Below are 6,751 nucleotides of genomic sequence, written 5' to 3'. Positions count from 1 at the left end.
ATTTACTATGAACACTCTCTACATCCACCTGGATATTGACCTACCAAAACACCATCCATTGGGGGGGAGGGGGGGACACGCCAAAGGTGCCACGAGGCCGAGAATAGATCTCACGGTGTGGACTATTTAAGAGAAATGTGAAAGGTTTAAGTGAAGCATCTTATGCCCTAAGTACCTCCCACTGAATGTTCTACCTAGGGATTCATTAACCTAGACAATCCGACTACTGATTTTAGTCTAAGTCGTCTTTTTAAACTCTACTCATAAATAACGTTTGTTTATGAAATATGAGCAAGTTCAAGTAGTCACATTTAAACATTTTAATGGATTGTCCTTAACTTGCATGCATGTATCAAATCTATCTAATTCACCTTTTTAGGTAAGTTCTGTTCGTTGATTTCGTGATTCGAGCTTAGAAGTGTATTGTATAAAATAATTGGAAAAATAATAGTAAGTATGAATGATGCGCTGATGTGTTTATGATGCGTTAGTAACGCGTTGATACGTTAATGATGTACAACAGGATGCATGACACTCTTCTATAGACGTTCAAGTTTTCCCGAATTAGATCCAAGTATAAATCCAACTCAGGTTCCTGGTAAGTCCAGGGTCGAACTTAGGGATTCAGATTAAAGCTAATGCAGACCTTGCGTTGTAACTGTTATAGAGATATCCTAAGTGTATGTAGAAGTGAGTTATTTACATTAAGCTGTTATGTGTGTATGCAAGAAGATACAAAAGGGTCAAGTAGAGAATGATGGGTTGTGTGAAAATGGAGTTTAATGCAAGTGATATGCGTCAATCTAAGTTGGATGTACACAAACAAGAATATGATGCGAATGAGATGATTTACTTATCTTCGTTTATGCGTTAGACTCTATTCGACACTTCTCAATGCAAATATCATACAATACCTATCTCTAGGATGTATGCGTCAAATGCAGGATACAATAAAACACCAGTGCATCTATCTCTAGATGTACTAAGCGTTTCTAACTTGATGCTGGCTTATTTATTCTCTCAAATAGTTTATGCTAAAGATGCTTTTACCAATTGATTTAGTTGGCTTAAGCGTTTGAAATGGACTTTTGCATGAAGTTATAAATGCATCTAACATAAACAAGAAATAAATAGTGGCAAAGTATGATAGATCAAATATGAGAATTTATAAAGAAACTAATTGTCTTTACAAAACCAATACTTAATCAAATGAGAAGATGAAAGCAATAAGTAAGATGAAATGAAAGGAGTCAAACCGCAGAGTACAAACTCTTGTCCTCTTTGGCTCAATTCTAGTCGTGTACAGCCACTTGTGGAAGGATTGGAAGAAATGTCTCTCTCGAGCTCAGCTTCCTCCACTCCTTGATTGGCGATGGTGGTGGTTCTCTTCCCTCTTGCTCTTCTCGGTACCACAGCATAGCTCTAAAGATCTAAGATTCTAAACTAAGATTAAGCTTCCGAATTAAGACTAAAAACTCGAAAAAAACTCCTTTCATCTGGTGGGATTTCTTCTATTTATAGGCGTCGATCTTCTCCAACTTGATGATGGGCAACATTAAATTCCATACCCTAGTCAGCCGCCTGACATTCAGATGCTTTTCAAATGCCGCCTGCCACAGGTGCCCATGCTTGCAAGTGGTGATTTGACACAAACAACTTGAATCAATGAATCTTCCTTGCGTTGAATCCCTCCGACGCATGCCTCATGCATTAGACTTTTCCTACGACACTTTTCTTAATGCGTTAGCCTTTTGTTGAGATCCTACAATATCATGCGTTAATGTCACAAAATTTTAGCAAACATTCTTTTGCATGAGTTTGATAGTGTTTGAGTAATTCCATGTGTTTGTTGTAAAAATGATGAGATTTTATCATTAAAGACCCTAATTGTTCCAACTTTTGAGCCACAATAACTTGTATTTCTATAAGTTATCAAGTTCCTAGGTAGGGGTATTACGTTTCTGTCAACTTAAATACCACAGCCTAGACAGAACCCGTCTTAGACAAAAGGTCCCTTATAGATAGATTTGGTACACTTTAACCTTTTATTATCCATTTTAATCCTATTAAACTGATTAAAAGATTAAAGCTTTAGGGTTGCTAATTGTATTACAATCGTGAACTTAGGTCTATGTGATCCAAGTTTTAAATACTTTAAAACCATGAATTAAACCTAAGTAAGCATGCATGTCTTTCTTATTTCTTTTAGTTCTAATTTCTCTTTAATTTTTAAAAAGAAACAACTAAAACCATTTCGCACAAAGAGACGTTTATAACATTTATAAAATAACCTATGTGTCATGCTTCATGCAATTTCCGATCATTACTGTATATACATTTTATATAACACGTAACAATGAAGTAAACATGCTATCATTCACCATTCTACTATAATAATTATAATATAAAGATGATGCTGTCAATACTTTTTATGCATGCATAAATATAACTCTTATATTATATGATGCATGAGCATGCTCTTACATCATTAAATCACACTTCTCTAAATTATAACAATTACAATAAAGAGATGATGCATGACCGTTGCATAACTTAAGGTGTGATTTACTATATGTGCATACCATATTACATATAAAAAGCATACATCACATGTAATAAATAAAGGATTAATGGACCGAAATGAGCCTTAACAAAAACCGGAATGAAAAAAAAACACTATCTATTACATTTTTCATCGAGCAAACCGGTTCATAGGCGATCTGAGTCTTCAACTACCAGGAGGTCTCCATCGTGTAGAAAACTCCAGTGGGTAGGCGATCGTTTAGTGCACACTAGACGATAGAAGCATAAGTAAATGATCTCGTAGACGACGATGAGGCTACAAAGCCTGATCGTCTATGCGATCGTGTAGTGCGACGACAGGTAAACGATTTACCTTGCGTTACTAAGGGATCGTTTAGTCAGTTACTAACCGATGAAACTTGCTGACCTAAACAATCGTCTAGCGCGCGCACTTTAAACGATACGCGAGCGTCTCGTAGTCTAACTTTTGCGTGCAACATGATAAACGATTTACCTTGCGATGCTAAGCGATCGTTTAGTCAGTTACTAAGCGATGAAATTTGTTGACCTAAACGATCGTCTAGCGTGCGCATGCATTAAACGATACTCAGCAATCGTGTGCCCGATTGTCAACTTGATACGACCAACTCTTAATCGCATACCCCATCGTTTAACCGATGCATTCAACCACGATCGCTACTCCTTTATCTTTATGATGCGATGGACAGCGATTGTGTAGAACATCTTTTGCACAATGCGATCAACCCTAGATCGCCTCCTTCTTCGAAGAACTGCAATGCTTGCCCAGATCGCATACCACTCATATGCAACGTTTGCACAGATCCGCTGCTTCAACGAACGACTCAAAACTTCAAACAAACTTTGAATACAGACTCGATAACGATTATTAATGCCCTAAAACACATGGGCCTTTACAAACAATCGGAAATGTAAAAGGATCTAAATCAAACTAAGGTTAATCATCTCGAAAACATCCATTAATCCGCACATCCACAGTAGATTTAACAATTAAACAACATAGAAATGCACCCACCATGAATGTATATTTCATTTCGTTGCAATATATGAAATTGAAGTATCAGAACCTGGCTCTGATACCAATTGAAAGATCTCATACTGTAGAGTTCCATGAGCGCGCTTGGATCGTTCCGATCTCACCGTGACCGAAATACATATTATACATTCAACACAAATAGTTATGCTAACAAACTTAATTATCGGCATGCTAAGAACAAGATAAACAACAAGGGAGAGAGTTTCATACCAGTTGAAGACAGTCTTCACACTTTGATATCACATATCTACTATAGTATTTTCTCCTCTACTTGATATAAATCATATTTATATCTAATTTCCTCCAAAATAATGTATCTCATACATTTAGCCAATTATATCATATATAATTAACCAATCCAATTATATAATATATAATCGAACTTCCTCTTGTCAATTTGAACATTTCAAATTAACCCAAACACTGGTTCTCGACTTTATCCAAGCTACCCAGGGGACCTAATGGACCTGTGTCTCGAAGCACCAATGGTACGTGAATAGCTTAATAAACTCTTTAGTCACGAGATCCACCATCCGTTAACTGTCAGGCATTCCACTAAAGACCAACAGCTGAACTCTTCTTACCACAGATATATTTTTGTGTCCATCGGATATAACCAATCATGAGTACGATGACCCTTCACAAATGCTCGTAAGTATAGTTGGGCCAAATCATCGTTATGCCCTTGTAGTTATATCTCACTCCTTAAGTACCACTGATTCCTTTAATGAACAACTCTCGGGCCAAGAGAAGATGTGTGGCGCCACATCGTTGAAGCCCCGGAATCAGCCCTTAAGGGAGCTATCTATATACATACCCTGCCTCGAGGAAGGAGTGAATTCCATCTTGTGTAGCTGAGTTCCCAGCTACCAAATCAGGCGAATCCCTAAAATGGTAGGTTTGAATCGACGACCTGGCCATTCGCACCCATACAAATCAAAGAACCGCCCTCAATGGCAAGAGTTCCTGGCCATTCCCAACTCACTCATGATTGAGGTCATGTTACCTATGGTCATCCTAGTGTAGTGAAGTCTCTGTCATGAACGGTGTCATATAACGAGACGTTGACACTTTGTAGTCAGGTCTTATACAAACTCTTTGTATAGGACGCCCTTGCTCTCATGTCCCCAACACGAATGATTAGGATCAGACCATTTGTGACAAGCTGCAACACTTGTGACCATTCCACAAAGCGGGCCGCATCCGTAGCGTTACCAGGATAAGGTTTCCTTCCTATATCCATATACTAAGACTATTTTGGTTATCACTCAAGACATGATCCACTTGTATGCCACCACATACATGCTTGAGTCACATACAGATAACTAAGGATTTTATGTTTATTGGTTTGTGGTAAAGTAAATAAAACAAGTAATTAAGCAAAAGATAAGATGTGAAGTAAATATCATATATTAACAACACAAGTACAAACTGGTTACAAACTACAGGACACGAGACTTTTGGGCATCAACCCCAACACATACATGTTATGCATTTCAGAACAAATTATGACATCCTTTCAATAAATTAAATACTATGGAACAAGATACTGACCCTTGAAGAACTTTTCTTCTGTTTATTTCTTGCTCTCGCTTGGATCAGCACCTCTCGCTATCGCTGCAAAGCCAAGCCAATCGTCTACCTAAATCTTTCGCCGTTGCTCAGTAAATGACCAGTCTTCTTCACAGAGAAGCAGCAACTGGCACACCACCACTCAGTGACCTTGGTATTCTCGGAGTGATAATTTAGGAGGTGTGGGCTCTGTTGGATTTGGTAGGGAAGGAGGAAACTACGATCGTCTTTAATGACCAAGCAAGTGGGAGAGGTTAGAGTCTATCGTATAGACTTGTGGTTGATCATTTAGAAAAGGTGCACGATCATTTAGTAAAATAGGTCTGATCGTTTACACATTCGTTTAGTGAATCGTGCTCAGGCACGCGATCGTTTAATAAAACAAACAATTGTTTAGACAGATTCATGTGTACACGATCGTTTAGGAAAACACATTGAGCTGTCGTGTAGACTCTCGTGAGCTAAACGATGGGCAGTGTACAACCAATAAAGCAATTGATAACTTGTAGAAATACAAGTTTTTGTGGCTCAAAAGTTGGAACAATTAGGATCTTTAATCATAAAATCTCATCATTTTTTGAGAAAACGCATGGAATTACTCGAACACTATCAAACTCATGCAAAAGAATGTTTATTACTAAAATACTGTGGCATTAACGCATGATATTGCAGGATCTCAACAAATATTCTAAGTGTCGCAGGCAAAGTCTAACGCATGGGGCATGCGTTGGAGGGATTCAACGCGAGGAAGATACATTGATTCAGGCTGTTTGTGTCAAATCACCACTTGTAAGCATGGGCATCTGCAGTAGGTGGCGTTTGAAAAGCATCTGAGTGTCTGACAGCTGAACAGGGTATGGAATTAATGTTGCCCATCATCAAGTTGGAGAAAACCGACGCCTATAAATAGAAGAGATCCCACCAGATGAAGGGATTTTTTAGCTCATTGTATAATTTTGAAATTTTGAGACCTTCGAGTTATGTTGTGGTGACGAGAAGAACAAAAGGGAAGAGATCCATCACCATTGTCGATCAAGAAGCGGAGAAAGCTGAGCTTGAGAGAGAAGTTTCTTCAAATTCTTCCATAAGTTGTTGTACGCGAACTAGAATTGAGCCAAAGAGGATAAGAGATTGTACTCTGCGGCTTGACTCCTTTCATTGCATCTTACTTATCGTTTTCATCATCTCATTTGATTAAGTGTTGGTTTTGTAAAGACAATCAGTTTCTTTATAAATTCACATATTTGATCTACCATACTTCGCCACTGTTTATTTCTTGTTTTATGTTTGATGCATCTATAACTTCATGCAAAATTCCATTTCAAAACGCTTAAGCCAACTAAATCAATTGGTAAAAACAGCTTTAGCTTAAATTATTTGAGAGAATAAGCAAGCCAACATTAAGTTAGAAACACTTAGTACATCTAGAGATAGATGCACTGGTGTTTTGTTGCATCCTATGACTGACACATACACCCTAGACATAGGTATTGTATAACATTCACATTGAGAAGCTCCGAATAGAAGTCTAACACATAAACGGAGATAAGCAAGTCATCTCATACGCATCATATTCTTGTT

Source organism: Benincasa hispida, chromosome 6, assembly GCF_027475165.1.
Source record: "Benincasa hispida cultivar pf3 chromosome 6, pf3_genome.v1.1, whole genome shotgun sequence".
NCBI classification, from domain to species: domain Eukaryota; kingdom Viridiplantae; phylum Streptophyta; class Magnoliopsida; order Cucurbitales; family Cucurbitaceae; genus Benincasa; species Benincasa hispida.
The sequence above is the reverse complement of the archived record's forward strand: the minus strand, read 5'-3'. Positions refer to the sequence as shown.